This window comes from Haliaeetus leucocephalus, unplaced genomic scaffold, assembly GCF_000737465.1.
Source record: "Haliaeetus leucocephalus isolate CR32 unplaced genomic scaffold, Haliaeetus_leucocephalus-4.0 Scaffold284, whole genome shotgun sequence".
Taxonomy (NCBI): Eukaryota; Metazoa; Chordata; class Aves; order Accipitriformes; family Accipitridae; genus Haliaeetus; species Haliaeetus leucocephalus.
Genome location: NW_010972720.1, coordinates 6,268,272 through 6,286,664, shown reverse-complemented (window position 1 = coordinate 6,286,664; position 18,393 = coordinate 6,268,272).

Genomic DNA, 18,393 nt, shown 5'->3' with positions numbered 1-18,393 from the left:
ACAGGTAGTGGTACTTTTTAGGAGAGGAAATATGGAGAAAGAGGTACTCTATAGGCCTGGGAGAACAGCCATAACACTTAATAAAACACCCTGTGGGTGCCTGATTCATATTCAACTGTGTAAATTGGACCAGTCCAGAAAGAGAAGTGGGTGGTCTAAAGATGATTGTCTCTGGAAGGGATGGATATTCAGTGGGTGTGGGTATCCAAGTGACCCTATGTGATGGTGGCCCATTCCTACACTCTGGCCTGAAGGGTCAGGTAGGGAAAGGGTAGAGAAAATATTTTGCTGCTTGGTGGGTTGACAAGCTATGGGTATTTTTTGTTTGTGTTTAAAATGAAGCTGAGATAGAAAAGTTTTATTTATTATCTTAGGCTGGTAAAAAGGCAAGAGTGTCCTATACCCTCCCCTTGTTTATTCACAGGCTTAATGATTAGAGCATTCATGCGGATAGTAGGTAGACAAAGTCCATTTCATTCACTGCTTGCAGGAATTTGAAAGGCAATGCCCTAATTGCCAGGCTCTAAAGTGTTCCAGTATTCTGCTTACTGATTCCCTTTAGTGAAGTTTTGCATGGAATAATTAAATATGCTTTGGATCAGGAACAGTGAGTATGTCACTTGCTGGTGAGAGCACTCCCAAAGAAAAGGGAAGGTGGGGGGTTCTTGTTCTTATGAATAATTAGTGTAGGATAGTTGCCAAAAGAGGGACTGAAATCCATGTGTCCTCCCTTGTGCAGATCTAACCACCAGGCTATAGAGGTTACTCTCTTTACATGCAAAAATTAAAAATCGGGCCATTCAATTGAGTACTTTCACACTGGGTTGAGGAGCAGCTCCTCACTGCTGTTGCTGAACCTGAAGAAGCAGGGCAGCAAGAGTACTTTGTGTTCAGTTTTGCTGCATTAAAGGCAAAAATCTCCATGTTTTGTGGGGGAGAGAAGTGGTTTTGTTTGTTTGTTTGTAGAAAGCGCTAGTTTGGTGACTCAGCAGTTTCTACAAGAACATACCTGTTCACTGAAAACTTCTCCAGTGTAAATGGCATTCCTAGTCAAAAGCAAGTATACATGTGTGAACATACCCAAGCAACCAGGACACTCATTTGAAATCTAAGGGACAGAGGTCAAAATCAGTTTGCATAGTCTCTTTGATCTCAGCTGAACAACCAAAACTGTTTACTCTTCTGGAGCAAGCAGGTCTATCTCATTTTATTCCTGTAGGTTTTTAAAGCATATGGGTCCATCTCAAAGCAAAACAAAATATTTTTCTGAAACAGCTGCAAACCTTTGTAATGGCAGAAAGCAGTCTGTTTCCTGCCTTGTTCTGAGTGAAAAGCAACCCGAAAGCTCCTGAATGTCTTCTGTACACAACAGGGGTTGAAGGCTGCCCTCTTTCCCCCACAGAGATGGAAAGTTGTTGTGGGACTGAGCCAGTGCAGGGGTATGGCCCTGAATTACCAGGAAGGAGGCTTAATGGAGCCTGAGTACCTACTTAGCCCTCAGCTGTGCCTGGGCGTTTGAGGAACCTGTGGCTGCAGTAGGGGAGGTGGGAAGGAAAGACCTTACAAGAGGAGAAAAACCTGCTGTGGTGACAGTGCTTGGCTACAAGAAAATCACAAGAACTGTGTGAACTGAGAGAGGAAATAGGGAGCTGGAGGAACCCAGGTGGGAGCAGAAGCTTATGTTTATGGTCTGTCCTTTGAGTGAGGGAAGGGTGGGATTAAATGGGAGCTCTGCAGAGAACTGTGCTCTGAGAGGGGGAGGCCTATTTGCTCTGCAGTGATGTTTAGCAAGGGATGCAAGAGCTAAGAAGGCTGTGCTCCCCTGTGAGGAGAAGTGCTGCTGCAAGGCCTTGCTGAGCACTCTGAAGGAAGTTTTTTTTTGTTGTTGTTTTGGTTTTTTTTGTGTGTGGTGCTCGTGCTTAAATCCTGACTGGGGCTCCAGTTTGCACAGGCCAGCAGGATTTGTATGGCAGCATGGTGTGGAAAGTTGTTGTTTGCAGATAACATTAGATTGAACAAAGGGAAATGTTGAGCAGTTCCTTGGAAAGAGGTTGATACCTTTGATGACTTGCCCTGCAAATTAACCTTTTCCCTCCCTCAAAAAAGATGTAGCTAGGTCTATGCATGCCTATGGCAGGGCACTGGGTGCTGCTACATAGCATTGGTATTCATGTTTCTTAAGCAGTGCTTTTTCCAGTTGTTTCCTGGCATCCATAAACAATGTCCTGTCTGTCCCCTTGGTGTGAATGTCTGGTGACACCCAGGTGTATTGAATGAGTGCTTATGGATTTCTTTCTAATGCCTGAGATGGAGGCTTTTGACAGGCAGCATAGCTGACAGACTAATCATTGCCACTGCAAGTTTTCTGACTGTAGGACTTGTTTCCTCCATAGGCCTATCTGAACCTGGAATTTGTGACTTAAAAGGGCTGGTGGTATATCCCCCTACATGCCCCATCAGTCAATGTCTTGCATCAAGTTGCTATGGTATAAGAGCTGAATCTTGTCGCAAAACTCTCGTACAGGGCAGGTCTAAATTCAGGAAATCTGTCTAGGTAATCTCAGGGGCTACTGTTTTGAACTTGCACATTATCCAGCAGAGCTTTACTAGATTGTCCTGCTTCCATCTAGAAGTTACTTTGCTTAAAGGGGAAGCATTTAATTGATTTAGAGAAGATCTATTGCAATCTTGTCTTGAGCAATTGTCTCTTCTGCAAAAACAAAATGGTCTCCCTGTAGCTATGATACATATTTTGTCTTACCATATAAAGGTTCTCAGCTGCTTTTTCCCCTATGAACTCATAAATGGAAGTTTTCTCCCTTTCTTTACCCTCAACGCTTTTAAGTGGCATATATTAGAAATTGTGTTTGGTTTCTATCACAAAACAGGGCTGAACAAAGAAGCAGTGCTATTTATCTTCCAACTGTTCAGAGCTTTTGTATTCTACTATGGCAGTGTATAATATTAAAATGTTAGCTTCTGCTAATTGGCAAAACTGAAGTATTCTAATAAGAAATCCTGCTAAAAATGGTTCATTACATCTATTCCTGTTAAACATTAACTTTCAATTTAAATTACATGCTGGAAACAATTGTATTAGAAACACTTCTATGATTAAGAAGTTATTAAAAATGTCACTAAAATCCTCCTTATGCATACTTATGTCATCTTATACTTTTATCTGTGTGTCTTAAGGCTCTAATGGCACTAGAAATAATATCTCACAATGCATCTCTCCATAATTCCCATTGGTATGCTGAAAGGTAGTATTAAGAAGATCATTAAGAGCATAGTCTCTTTATGTTCCCATAAGCTTTCCATTAATTTGCATTTAGCTGTCTAAACTACAGCAAAGTTAGTATTTACAGCAAGATAATACATTACTAATATAAATGTGAAGCACACTTATTCCTCCTGGTTATTAATACTACTGTCTGGGCACAGATGTGCGTTCATAGGATTTATTTGCTTGCTAGATATGTGCTAATGACAAGTGCACACAGAATCTTGTTGGACGTGCTCAAATTTGTAAGTGTTCTGTCCCAAAAACTTGATTATACACTGAGCCATGAGGCCCCTCTGTGTTTCCAAATGTCCCTGTAGAGTGGTGTTGGGAGCAATAGTAAGCAGGCTTTACTCTAGATAAACGTAATATATGGATGGTAGAGCAACAATTTTGACTGAGCCCATTGTGTATGTACAGCTCCATTTTGGGAGGCATGCATGTTCTATGGGTCTAGCAGTGGGTCATAAGGTTACAACCCATGCATGGTCAAGAAGTGATTTGTGTTTGCTAGAGCAATTGAATTAGGTTTTCTGCACATTCAGGCGTGCATTGCTAATGTTTGATGATTGAAAACTGGAAGCATAGATTTGGATGAAATTGCAGGACGCTGTAAGCTGGTAGCCCAAAACCTGGATATCCAGGCATGAATCTACTCCACCAATACTACCAGGGTGCTGCTTTTATTTGCTGGTAGGGAAAGGGACAATGCTATATAATCTTTCCAGTTATGATGAAATAAATATTTTGTTGGAATAGAACATATTTGCATGTATTTGCTACAGTCTGAAGAGAGGTGTTAGCTTCCATCAGATGGAGAGGTAGTAAATTTCATTGATTCAACTTGTTTCTCACTGCTGACAGCCTTCTGTGCCTTACAGATCTGTTTTTACTGAGACCATTTCTAATGTTACAAAATTGGAAGCAGTTTTAAACAACTGTTTTTTTAAAAACTGTCAGAGAGCTGAGGAGAATGAATGTTTTCTTTAACTAGCCTCAGGCTGCCCATCTGATCATGGACTGTGCTCCTGGTAAGAATGGAGACCCAACTTAAGAGCAAAGAAAGTTGAAGCAAGTGTTGCTACTTAGCACAGCATCTAGTTTTATTGTGCACTGGTTGGAGCCTCAGTGAACTTTTGCAATAATATTAAATGTGGCTTTTTCATCAGGCCTGCAGGGAAACGATTACAGAAGGTTTTAATCTTTTTTTTTGACTGGAAGTCCTTCAGGACCAGGCACTAACATTTTGTATGCTGTCATAGCATGTCTTGCAGCACTGTTCCATTTGTGCCTAGGATCACTGAGTAGTCATATAATGAAAGGAAAAACAAATGGTGAATGACTCTCAATTGCTTGTGTGTTGTGCTAACTGCACTAAGGTATTTGTTCAAATGAAAGCTTTTAGCATAAATAGCTATGCATACAGAAACCAATTAAAGTTTTGAGAGGTCTACCTAAAATTTCTATTTGCTTCCGCAACAGCTGTAAGAATGAAATAAACAGAATAGCCTGACAGGAACCATATGCCCTTTATTATGTTAGAGCAATAACAATCAACTTGTCATACATTATTGCACTAGTGTTAAAATGTCTGTAAGCTATGTAATAAGGACATTTAGCAGTTCATCTCTCAGACACTGAAGAACTCAAGCTGCATTTAATTGAAAACTTAATCTTTGAAAACACTGTCAGCTCAGGTTGTAACATGAGAAGTTGTAACGTGAGAGAGGTAAGTGTAATGTTAATCAATAGTCTGTTGTAACTTTCTCTGACGTATGTAACCAATTGGTTTGGTTTATGAATACACATAAACTGTGTCTGGAAATAACCCCCTAAACGTCTCTCATGTAAGTGGAGGGGAAACTGTCTGGAACTGTTGTTCACCACTTTACTACTATTTGATCATGGTTTTGCAGAAATACACTTTTACATTTTGCTTGTTTAAAAATTGTATTCTTATTAAAGGATATTAGTATACACAGCAACAAAAAACATTGTGTATGTGAATAACTTTTTATGTGATTTGTTTAAAAGAACAAGGCTTACTTAAAAAGAGGTAAATCTGGCAAGTCAGGGCTAGTTTATGGTACAGTAAATGATTCTAGCCTTCTTGAAAGTGAATACCTAGAGACAATAGCAGCATAAGCATAAAGCCCCTGTTGTACAGCTAAAATAAGCTTAAAAATACTAACACAACCCTTTACAACACACACCTTTTTAGTGTTGAGCTCCTAACATAATTTTGACTGCCAGATCTGACTTTTAAGAATTTAAATTATAGCAAGTGTAGCAAATTCTAATTTCCATTGCCATATATGTAAGCCCATGCCTCAGGTTGAAGACTTGTTACACAGTCTGAGAAGTTTTACATTTGAATACTTACGGGATGTCTGTAAAGGAGCAGAGTTCTACTACAGCTTTCCAAAACTGAGAAAAAGAAATGGAATAGAGGCTTAAGGGGAGATGGTTTAGTTCTGCTTCACTTGCATTTAGTTCTTCAGGCTTATGTTTCCCATTTCTTCTGGCTTTCCAGTTATGCCTGACATCATAGCATAAGGAAGGTTTATATAATTCTCAGAGTTTGTTCCTAAGTAATCTTTGAGAGACATGGATTTTTTTTAATTGATTTTTTTTTTCCACAATCCTGTTAGGATAATAAAATGAACGCAGCTATTCTTTACCTGAAGGCATATCAACCTAGTGGCATTTGCCTTCAGACTAGGAATATAAAGCAGCAGGAGATTGATTAAAGAAAGATCTTTTTTCCTTGCCAATGTTACCACTGTCACGTCCTGCTAAGTTCTGGCTTGTGTTGATATTGACCTTGGGTGCCTCAGTGGTACCTGGGTCAGGAAGAAAGATGGCTATTATTATTATTTTAATCAATACCTACAGAGGAGTATCTGGGACAAATTATGATGTATTCTGAAGGGACAATCAGGACTATCTGGAATAGAATAAGTATTGGCGGGGGGGTGGGATGGGATACAAGAATAGCAAGAGGTAGAAATATTACTTCCTGGGAAGCAAGGAAGCACAAAGTGCTTAGCCTTCTATACCTAGTTGTGATGTTGCTGCTGTAATAACAGATCCTTAAGAAGAGATTTTTTTATATCTATTTTTTTTTCCTACCTGGATGTCTTGTTTAGAAAGAGTGGTGATAGATGGCAAGGTTACAGCTGGAGTTGATAAAAGGTGTCATTCAGTTCAGAATTGCTTATTTTGGCACAAAATAAAATAAAAATAGCTAATGCAATTTTAAAAAATATTTTTTGATTCAAAGATTGGGGATAGGTAGCCCTGACTGTGATTATAGGGCTTGAGATTTATAGCTCACTTGTTATTTACTCTCTAGGATGCTAATGGGATCCCAGAGCTATGTATTATTGGAATTTATGGGCAAACGGTAATGTAGCAACATGCTGAGTTGTTGGAAATTTCCATATTTGCTGTGTTTTGATGGAAGACTCTTTGTGGAAATGCATTTCCTAATTTGGTTTGGCTTCCTTGCTGCTAGCAGATTCTTTGTGAGGTTATGTAAAATAATTTTGTAGTTCCTGCTAGAAAATTCAGAATGGCAAGATATGTGGGAATGTACTCCTTCTGTACGTGAGACTAAATATAGGCAGCGTGAAGGGGAAATGAGGTGTCCATGAAGGTTTGTCCACCTAGAAATTCTAGAAATACAATCCTGTTGTGCCACATGTTCTTTTTGACACTTGGGAGCACTAAGACAACGTATCTTTCTATGAAGTAAAGGTAAATCCTCTTTTTGGGATGAATCCTGTTGAATCCTGTTCTTGGGATTTGGGCCACAACAGAGTTTTAAATAATAGGCACTGGGGTATCTAACTGACCTTACGGTACTTGTTCAGGGATGAGAGGGAAATGTATAAGGATCAAAACACATACATCTTACTTTTCCTTTCTATGTTTGCCTCACATGGAATCCTGAAAAGATCTGGCATCAATAGGTGATCAAAAAGCTAGACCATTGCATGTTTGCTAATAAAAACATTGGAGCTGCTGTGTAATTTTCATCTATTCACTTTCATAGGATGAGGGGTTACAGTAGGGTCATTATTTAGATCCAAGACTCCGTGTGGGTTTATACCCCAGGTAACTTAATTCGGTAGGGTTAGATAGAGAATTATACGCTTCCTAAATTACAGATACTTGCTATCCTTGTGTTGGTTTGTTTTTTATTCATTACTGGATTGTACTCATGGCATGTTCTTACTCTTTCCTGATTTATAATGGATCTCTTTATTGAATTATTGAGCAAAACTTTTAAATAAAACATAAAAGAATTCTATTCTACTATCAATTCTCCTGTAGATGTAAGATGTAACAACCCTTAGGACCACTTTCCTCATCAGAATACTGACACTGCTAGGCTTATTCCTAAATGTGCTGTGCACTAAAATGTTCATCCAATATAGCTTTTTTTCTTTTGAAAGTGAAATGATTTGCCTTGTAAATATGCAAAATTAGGTTGCTTCTTGTACAAATATCTTACACAGTATCTGTTTTGTTCTTTCTGGCCACCTTAGATGTGCAATAGTTTCTTCTGCTCTGAATCCCATTTTATAGGGGAAGAAAAACAAAGTACTTACTTAAAAAATGTAGTTAAATTGCTTCTTAAAAGTAAGTCCATTATCAGAGTTGAGAAAAAGACCTGAGCCTGACTTCCAGCCCTTGGTCGTCTTCCTTGTTCTGCATGTAATATACTGCTTTGCTTGGGCTAGACAGCCACTGAACCCAGACTCTATTATGAAACTGTGAATTGTGATTATTTGTCAGCAATCCAGTCTGTGGGGAGATCAAAACTTGAGCTCAGATCTTCTCATGGCCACTCATGTAAACTCTACTTGTTAATGCTTTTTGGGGGATTTGTCTGCTTATTTCAATGCATTAAAACTGACTTTATGGTTCTGATTACTGCTGTACAATAACTTTAGGCTACCTTTGAGGTTCTTGTCACTTCCATAGAACCAGTAAGTCTGTTTTGTGCCTGGAGGGGATTAGCGTTTAGTTTGCACATAACAAAACAAAGAGAAGGCATAAAGCACTGTTCAGTTATTCCAGAACCCCAAGAAATAGTTTGTAGCATAAGTATTATGCTTTAAGGATAGATGAGATGAGGCTACTGGGAACAGCATTCAATTTCTAAAAGTAAAGCATAAGCTTTGATTCACAGAAAATGAAATTTGGAACAGCTTGGCTTTTTTTTTTTTTTTTAAAATACATGAAATACCAAAAGGAATAGGCATGTTTATATTTAAATGTTTAATTTCTGTGGGCACTATTAAATATATATTTCTGTCATCTGGCTATTTTTCTAGATAGCTTGCTAGGATATCTGAACTAGAAAACCCTTCTATTATGTCTTGTTGTCTAATATATTTTACTCCCTCAAAAGGACATAAACTGTACAAGGAGAAAAACTTATTTAGGTGCTGATTTTAAAAAAGAGGGGAAGGGAGTGACTTTCACCACAAGCTAATGTTGTTTCACTGGCAAGAGTTTTCTGTAGACTTGGCCTGAGATGAGAAATTTTTTTTGTAGCTGAACATGATTTCAGTAAGTGCTTGGACAAAATGATGAAAGAACAGTGTAGGTCTATTGAATGCAAAGACACCACTTCTAGACTTAGGAAGCCCCTGACCTGCATTTAGGTGAAAGCTGGAAAAGATATTGAGGAAATAGCACTATCTGCTTGCCCTGTTGTTCTGCTCTTCCCTAGCATCCACTACCAGTCCCTGACAGAAATAGGATACTGGCTAAGCAGTGCTTTGGTGTATGGCTGTAATCTGTGCTCTTAATGCACCTTCTTGGATTTGGCATGGTCTGTGTGTGTGTCTGGGCAACAGAAGAGGTTTTGTACTGTTTGGGGCTGTCAGTATTTTTCAGTTGAAACTCTTTGAGCTCTCCTAAATAACTGACACCCACCCCCCCCCCCCCCTAAAAACAAAGGAAAGCAAGGTAGTCAAAGACAGTTCAAGATGTATTTAGATACGACAGCCTGCCTCTTTGACTCCTTCTGATACCAAATTCTAACAATGGGGTTTCTTTGCTTTATGATCTAAATTATTTTATTTTTTGCCTTCAAGGCCCTAGATATGTCTTTATAAATTAGTTTTTTATCTATATCAGATGCTCATGGCAGTGCAGAGTCTCAAGTTTTCTATATTAATTATCTAACACTTAATATACATAGCATTTCAAAGATCTTTTTATGCTTTAGTTTGCAGCATTTCTGTGAGGCACACTCTCAAAGAAAGCTTCTTGTCCCAGTTCGCCCAGCTGACTGTAAATCTTTCTTGCCTTTACTGCTGAAATGTTAGCAGGCAGCTCTCGGCTTTCTTTCAGCTACAGCTTCTTCCCTGAGCTGTTGGAAACTTCCAAAATATGCATCTGTAACTCCTGTTTCATTTGCAACAGTCATTCATTTCTGCCCTTAATTCCTATTTCAACCAGCACTGGGGATTGTGGCAGTCCCAGGCTGTGCTGCAGTACTTGACACTGTAGATCCTTCTACTGAAACTTGAGTATCTTCCTTCCATCACACTCCAAGATCTTTTTATCTGTTATTGGTTGTTTAGGTCACTTACTAGGCTCCAACAGAGTATTTTCACTCCTGCTGTTCTCTGATACAGAAAGCTAAATCACACAAAAGACAAAGGAGCCAGGATTTTTGTTATCTTCACCATGAGAGCTCCCAAACTTTTCCCTGGCCCACTTCACCTGGTCTTGCACGAATAATGTATTAGCTCCATAGTCAACAGTGGGTCAGAAGATCCTTTTGCGTGGGGAGTTCAGGGCTGTGATGCAGCACTATTGCTGTATGCTGATAAAGTTGTTCCCTCCTCTGACTGATTTCATTGCAGCTGGTCTCCTCAGCCCCATGAGGATTGCTGGCTTTGCAGCTTGGGCTATCCCCGATCAACTGGAGATAGAACGATGTTTTCCTGTACAAGTCTGAGAAGCCAGTTTATTTGCTATGTTTTGTGGAACACGGTCTGATGACAAGAAAGATAAATGTTCTGCGTGGTAGCTGTGAGATGATTTGGGCACACTAAGGTTTTCTGTGCCCTAGAAAATAATCCAAGAGATGTGACTGTTCTGTAATTAAGAGGGAGAAAGCGCCAAAGCTACATACTGACTCCCCTTTTCTCTGATACGCAATATGCCTCATGTGGGCACAGTATTCGGGAACTGAGCTTCAGATCTTTAACAAGATGTTCCCAAGCTATATCCTTTCCCTACCCTTTCCTCAAGTCATCCCACTTCCAGCCTTTCACAATTTGGATGTAGTTTGATTCTGATTCAGAAATCTGAAAAAGGCTGCCTCTCTCTTGCATTTGTGGAGGTGTAATAAGAGTTCAGCAGAGAGCTCAGCGATCAAACATCTCTGAAAGCAAACCACTTGCAGAGGTGAGAGACAAAGGCTTTTCTGTCAGGGCTACATGGAGAGACACATGCATGTTCTCCATCATATCTAGCAGGGAGTAGAAGAAGGGGAATGCTTGTCAGCCCCCATCTTCTTCCATACATGTGCTAGCAGCTGGGAAAGGTCCTTGTCCTCTCAACATCATCAGAAGACAGGATGTGTGTGCGCTGCAAGGAATGTCAACATCGTAACAGAATTTAAAATTATAGCAAATCATAAACCAAATGTGATTTAATGATGGCGTCAACAACAACAAGCTACTTCCTTTTAGGGATTGCAACAAGAGGAATGTTGTTTGTAAGAGCAGATAGTGCCTGTCTCTGTGACATTAACTGCTAGGTGCTATTGCTCAAGAAAGGAGGACAAAAGGGGAGAATGAGAACATGGCCTTAGGAAATATGATCTGTATTCCAGTGCTTCATTAGAACAGGTTGCTTAGGAATGCTGTGGTTTTTCTGTCAGCAGACATTTTGAAAGAAAAGCTAAGTAACTGTCTATTAGTCTAGGCTTGCTTTGTTTTGTCTTCTAAGAAAAAGACAGACAAAAATTACTTTTAATGCTTCTTTCAATTTATGTGGAAACTACATGTAATTTTATTCCACCTTTGTGGGGAAACTCCTCAGGTTAAAAATATTTCTGCACCCTGCTGTCAGTGGTGTTCCTGTGGGCTGTGGTTAATGTAACTGGACATAGGGGTCAGAGAGAGAAGTTCACTTGCACTCCTCGAGGCATATAATGCCCCATTTTTCCCTCTACCACAATAGCAGCAAATTCTGTGATTGTTGTCCTGCAGAGAAGTGATAATTAGGTAATGAGAAAGCATGATAGTATGATGTAGCATAAAGGGCTTTCACATGAATACAGATGCATTACTCCCAACCACTGAACCTATACTTTATGAAAATCATCATACACTTGGTGCCAGGAGCACTTTCCCAATCTCACACCATCTGTGCATCTGGCAGTGTATTACAGGAAACTCACTTGTACATCCACTTGGGAGTGTATCCTTCCTATTTAAAAAAAAACAAAAACAAAAAACCATTTTTGGATCATATCTTACAGTGGAAGATACTAGATTTCAGTCAGACTACCGTTGAGAGAATTCATTTTTTTCCATTTTATTTCTTGGGTTAGAGTTCTTACTTTCCAAAAATGGCAAAATGCAGATACCAATATACCAACAAGATGGTTCTGTTCACAATATTTCCAACTTCAGGAAAGATTTTAACGAATTCTTTTTTGTCCTAAAGTGTATGGTGAACAGGAACATAACTATGACAATCATGCTGCTAGTGGTGTGAAAGAAGAGAGGTTTATTTTCCCACATTAATTCTCTTATGGAATGATAGCATGTACACTGTATTGAACCCTGACGGTGGGAAGGTAGGATCACCACTCTTTCATCTGTTTAGAGATAATTGTATATATAATAAGCTAGGATCTTTTAGCATGGACAAGACCTCTGCATAAGGATGTTAAAGAGGTATATACCAAAAAGAATAGTTTTGAGATAGACACTTAGGAAGAATAGTGAACATCACATAAAAACTAGGGACTAGTAGATAAAATGATCTAGCGGTGAGTTTGTAATTACAGGGGATAAAATGATGCAAGGCAAAATTAAATTGTGGAAGTTATTGTTGTAAGGTGCTTTGGGTGCAGCAAGTGTATGCTTTAGGGGAAGGGCTGGTCCATCTAAGGCTACTAAACCTGATGATGTAGACTTAAAGTCCAGGCTCAGGGCTCTTTACACTGTAGGATGGAGACATTATCAATCTATCCTTATTATGTTGTTATATTCTTTTCCTGCTGGGCTAGATAAACTTTTGGCTTGGCTTGGCCTGACCTAGTACTGCCATTCTTGTATTAGTGAATGTAGCTTTGCAAATGTATACCAAGCTCAGTAATGTGTATGTCTGCATTGTCTTTATACATTCCTTTAATTCATGCAGTTGCTACCTTTTGTCTACATAGGATTTTGTACAAAATAATACAAAGCCTTGAGTATATTGCAGAATGGTCACTTTCCCATTATCTTTTTCTGGGTACTAGGTAAAAGAAAAAGTAGATTCTTGTGACTGACCAAAGAATTCAAAGCAGATGTCTGCTCGAGTGAACAGAGGTTATCTTTAAATTGGGAAATACCAATTGTAATCATTTTCACAATTGTTTTCTTGCAGTCAGAACCTAAGCCTCTTCACTGTCTTTCATTTAGGATAAATCATTCTCTGTTAAAGTGTTTGAATCCATGGTATGGAGGTAGCCCTCACCTCTATGTAAGTGTGTTTAGAAAGTGTGCGATACTTTGCAGAAGATACTTAGTACCTTTCCAATATGCAGTCATCATCAATTAGTTAAAACAGAAATAACTATCACGTAACTATTGCAGAGGCATGATATTAGAAGTCTTCAGCAGTTCTCTTTCTCTGGGTTGATATTGAACAAGGGCTGGCATTATCTCAGTTTACTGACGCAGAATTAATTAGAACTCCTGCAGTCTCACTCATCTCATCTATCCTGTATTTTGCAATACCTCAGGAATTAGATGTGTTAGTGGATTCTATGCATTATACTTTTCACCTCTGCAGGCAGTATTCGACATGTGAGGATGCTGCTGGGTGGCCACAATTGGTGGAAGGGCCAGGGGAAAGCAAAGGGAGGAAACTGCTGTTCCTCCTCCTCTCCCTGCACCTGTCCCTTCCTCAGGAGCAGCCATAGGCATCTCTACTTGACTCCCTCCTCACTGTCCCCCTGAAGGGTAGAGGCCTTTCAGCTTTTTTGATTTAAAGTAGGGAAGGTGAGAGGGGGTAGAAAAGGGGCAGGGATTAAGATGACAGTAAGGCATATATTTAAGTTTTAACTAATACTGACAAATGTTAGTTGTTTAATTTGTTAATGGCAGGATGTCATGAACTCTTTAAACTATAAGCTTGCTTAGATTTCAGTTGTAGGGGGGATATTTAAATCCTGGTTAAAACCTAGGAGGGAAGAAAAGCTGGATAGTTTTTTTTTTTCTTAAGCTGAAAGGATCTGCAACATTAGAGAGAACAGTTGCTTGCTAGGAAAGACCTTTCCTTTCTGCATCTCCTAGTTCCCTGCACCTTAAAAGGTAAAATACTAAAACAGTTTAACCCACTAGAATCTGAAGAACAATCGTATTTCAAATGACTACCATAAATTTGTTCAGCTTCTTTTCTCCCTTCCCCCCAAATCTCAATTATGGCAGATGAGCAAAACGCCACAGGTGCCCCACACTTCCTTCACTTGTCAGAAATTCTCACGGCTCATTTCACACTCTGGCTAGCCTGATGTTAAAAGGTATGTGCAGTCTTCTAATTTATGGTTAACAAGTTCCTATTATCTTTGTAATCCCTATTGTCATGCAATAACAATTCCCCATGTAGGTTCAACTTGGGTACTACAAATAATTTCTCGTAAGTTTACTGATAATAAGAAACATGTCTTAAGGAATGAGAGAAAGCTTATTATAATAATTGTTTGCAGGTGTTAGATGAAGAGCATTATAGAAATATATATGTGTAACACTCTATTAAACCAGAATCTCATAATAAGGGATGGATAATGATAAAGAAGCCTACACATTTCACAGCTCAGAAATTAATTTCTTAGACTTCCACCATTCAAGGAAATCACATTCCAATCACTGTTTAAGTGACATGAGTTTTCATACTTACAGTAATCTCCTGTATTGACAGTACATCAGAAAAAGTTCCCTGAAGAATAAGGCTAATTTTCTAACCCAGTCAACCCTCACTTTGAAGTCTGGATTGGGATGGTGATGGAAAAGTTTTTGCAAAGGTTGAAGTACTGAGCCTTAAAGCATTCTTTATTCTTACAGTATAAGGATGGCAAATCTACCCTCTCTCATTTCAATCTTTTGAATAAGTCCCTAAAGCAGAAATAGGCAGTTTCACCTTGCTGTGCTTAACTCTTTCAGTGCCTTTCCCTTCTAGATCTTGTCCAACTGCCACTAATCCTACATGACATCTTATTTCAAGCTTTTGTTAATCTTACAGAAGTGAAACTGTTTGCAAGGTCTTTCACTCCCAGAAGTACATTTCTTTTGCATACATAATAGGCTCTTGTTAAAGTTGCTTAATGAATTACATCCAGTGTTTGAAGAGGGAAGGTATGCAGGGTTGGGCAGTCCTTGCAATAGTGAAAAGTTGGGAATGTGCCCATTTGAAGAGGGAGGTCCTATTCAGAAGGCCAGTGATGGCTGTGCCTTTTTCCTCACATCAGAAGGTTCTGTAGCCCCTTCCTGGCTCTTCTGAAGGTGCTGAGGTGGCATGTGCTTGCTGAGATCCCACCTTCCACTGCTGCCCTCACCCCAGGTTTGCCGTGCTCTCTGCATGCCGGCCCTGGTACGACAGCGGTGTAAAATCATCAGCAGTGGCTGTACTGCTGGGGTGTATTCTCTGCCTGTGTCAGGGAGGGTGGATCAGAAGAGGTGATACGGTCTTCATGACGATTTGCTTTGTCTCTGCTGGACTGTGCCCTTCTGCTGTAACATTCCACAAAATGTTCAGTTGTTTGCTTTGTGACTTCTTTGCTCCAGCAGTATCCTAGCATTCACTGAGAGGCACTATCTTCAGATGTAATACAGAAACAAATAATGTAGTCTCATAAATCATCACCTCGAAATATTGAGTTAGATGTTTTATGAAAGTGTAATGACACCATGAGCTAACTCTGTGTGCGTGTTTAAAATTTACTCTCTTTTCCCGTTCCAAAATGGAAATTGTCATTATCTTCATCACCAGTGTATCCCTTTCCATGCTGCCTCTCTTCCCTGCTTTCACAGTGGCCTCTAAGTGTCCATAATTAGGGGTTGCTGCTGTGGATTGCACTATAATTCAAGCAGGTGTATAACAACCAGTGCCACCGGAGTATGGAGTATTTGTGGATGTTGTGTCAGTTTGATTCACTGGACTTCTCACATGACCACTACACCTAACCGTCCAGCTCTGTGTGAGGCTGTGTCTAATGTGGCACTGTAATTTCAATGGGGGAAACAAGGAGGAAATCAAACAGCAGAAGAACCATAATAACTTTAGTAATAAATAAATAAAATTCAGATCAGTCCACTTCATCAGCAGGCCAGAATGTACCTCCTGTCACTCTGTTGCAAAGTTTATGTGTCTCAGTGGTTGGAGACACACAGATAATTATTCAGGGACAAGTCAACCTCTCTCTACTGTGATGCTCTCTGAAGCACCCTGAAACTTTAGGATCTACCAATAAAAATAATTATTTTTGTCAAAGTTCACTTAAATGCAGACTAGAGTAACTCAATATGGGTAGAAGTATGGGTTGTGTTCTTTGCTCGATGTTTCTATTGGTTTCACTGAAGGGCACATTGGATATGCAAAAGATGCTCCAGCATCACAAAGAAATGGGTTCTTAGTTGGGTAAGAAAACGCTAACTCCCACAACTTCTAGTTCAGGCAATAAGGTGGAAAGCAAAAGACTGCTAAGCTGAATGAATGAACTCACTTGTAGTAAGATGCTGAAGGCACTACCGTGCCAACTTCTGACAGCAGCTATGTTTTACTGGCTGTAACTAAAATTCAGTTATAGAAAATCTATACACTGATTCTTATTTCCATCTTTTGCATATGTATCTACAAGATGGAAATCTAAAAATAAGAGAGACCTGTGAATGATTCATGAAAATACTAGATATTTAAATGAGCAATGAAAAATATTTAGGGAACTTTGTGACTATCTTCAGATTAGCAAAAATTATGGTAGTGTCTGGGGAACGTTGTTGGACACAATTGTACTTCACAGATGAGCACACTTTTGGACCACTGGAGGAGAATAAACAAGACCACAATGTGAACATGCTTATGTCTTACAAAAGAACTGAAAGCATAGGAACTGAAAGCATAGGAAAGAGTCAGTCTCATGTAATACACTGACTGCTTTTGTGGGATTAAATTGCCTAATCAGCTCCCAAAGTGCCGCACCTGATATTTCTTTCCACTTATGCTGAACAAAAAACTTTTGGATAATTGCATGGGCTGCAGAGCTGTGTAAAGACAACAATTCCCTAATACTCTTTGCAGGGGGTAAAGTATTAGAGTATCTATCTCTGGCCGTGGAGGTTCCCAGAAGAGTTAGTGTAGTGCTAAATCTTTTAAAGAAAATACGTATTACTTGCAATAAGATTCAGAATCCTTGTGTTCAGCCTGAAATGGTTTTATGCGGAGTAAAAATCTAATGCACTTGCCTGCATGAAATTATATGCATGCTGACCACTCCCATTCTGCTTTAGTCTAGTCAAAATCAGTTTGCAAAATGATGCTTGGAGTTAGTTTGAATGAATGATGTGATCTCTGAGGCTTTAAACAGTATTACTGAAACTGTAGAAACCTGATCGTGACGTGTGCTGTGTTCTTCGTGGGCATTGTCTGTAATGAGAGTTACAAAAGCTCAGTGTCTCACAGAACTGGCTGCTGAAACAGTCAAATGGCAACAGCAGCACGTGAAGATGTCCCAATCTGTGTGTCTGTGGCAAGTGCCTGGCTTCAGGGGGGCTGATGCTCTGGAGAGTCTCTGCTGGCTTCTGCTCATTCTGGCAAAGGGACCAGAAATCTCTCTTCTCTGCAGCTCAGTTCCTCATATGCTGAGATTATTTTAGCTGCTTAAGCCTCTGTAGGATGGTATCCCTGAATGTTACATACATCGGGTTTTAAAGTTGGGGGGGGGGGGAGCTCTAAACCCAGTCGAAACCCCACCTAAATTCATCCTCACCTTCCTTACCTGAAAGCACACTGGTTGGTGATAGCTGTACTTGCTCTTCCTTTTCTTCCAGACAAGCGTGTGTTAGACAAGCACAGTCCTCGCTGCAGAGGCTGCTAAGGCGAGCACGGCAAGGAGAAGGGGCAGAGTTGTCCTGGAGCAGCTCACTTGTGCATGGGCCCCGTGGCAGTGGCTGGGGAGGTCCCTGGCAGGCAGCTTCCCTGCCCCACCAGCTTGGGGGGCAGTGGCCATCTCCACTGAAACCCCTTGAGATGATCTGTTGTTTCAGGCGGTGCAGATGTCGGCAGATGTTTTTTGTCATGGTAATGTAACAGTGCACCCTGGGTTTATGTTTCAAATTACCCTGAGCAGTAGGGCAGAAACTGATGGGAGCCCAATTCTAGCTCTTAGACTTTGCAGTAACTCTGACATGTTACTTTCTGTGTAGGCAGAAGTCTACCAAAATAAAATTATTCTGGGAATGAGACATTTTTAGATGTTTGAGAAAGAAAGAAAGAACGGTGGGGAGGAAAAGTGTGAAAGAAGGACAAGGGAGATAGGGCTAAGGCAGTTACTGACCCAAGAATTTACGTATCTCAGTTCAGCTGGAAGATCTCTTTTTGTTTGTGGGTTTGCTGAGATTTTTGTAAGATCAGTAAGTTCCAAGTAAAGGCATTTCAGACCTTGTTATCCTGTTGACAAGGCAAGTCTTTTTCTTTTTTTTTTTTCCTCCACTGGAAGAACAAGGATTCTTTTATAATCTTGCACAGGATAGTACAAGGAAGCTTTGCTTGCTCTAGGTTAGCGCATGTTTAATAGTAAGTTGCAGAACTTAATTGGCAGATCTTACTGATGCTGCAGTCTGAATGCTTGTGATTGCTAAAAT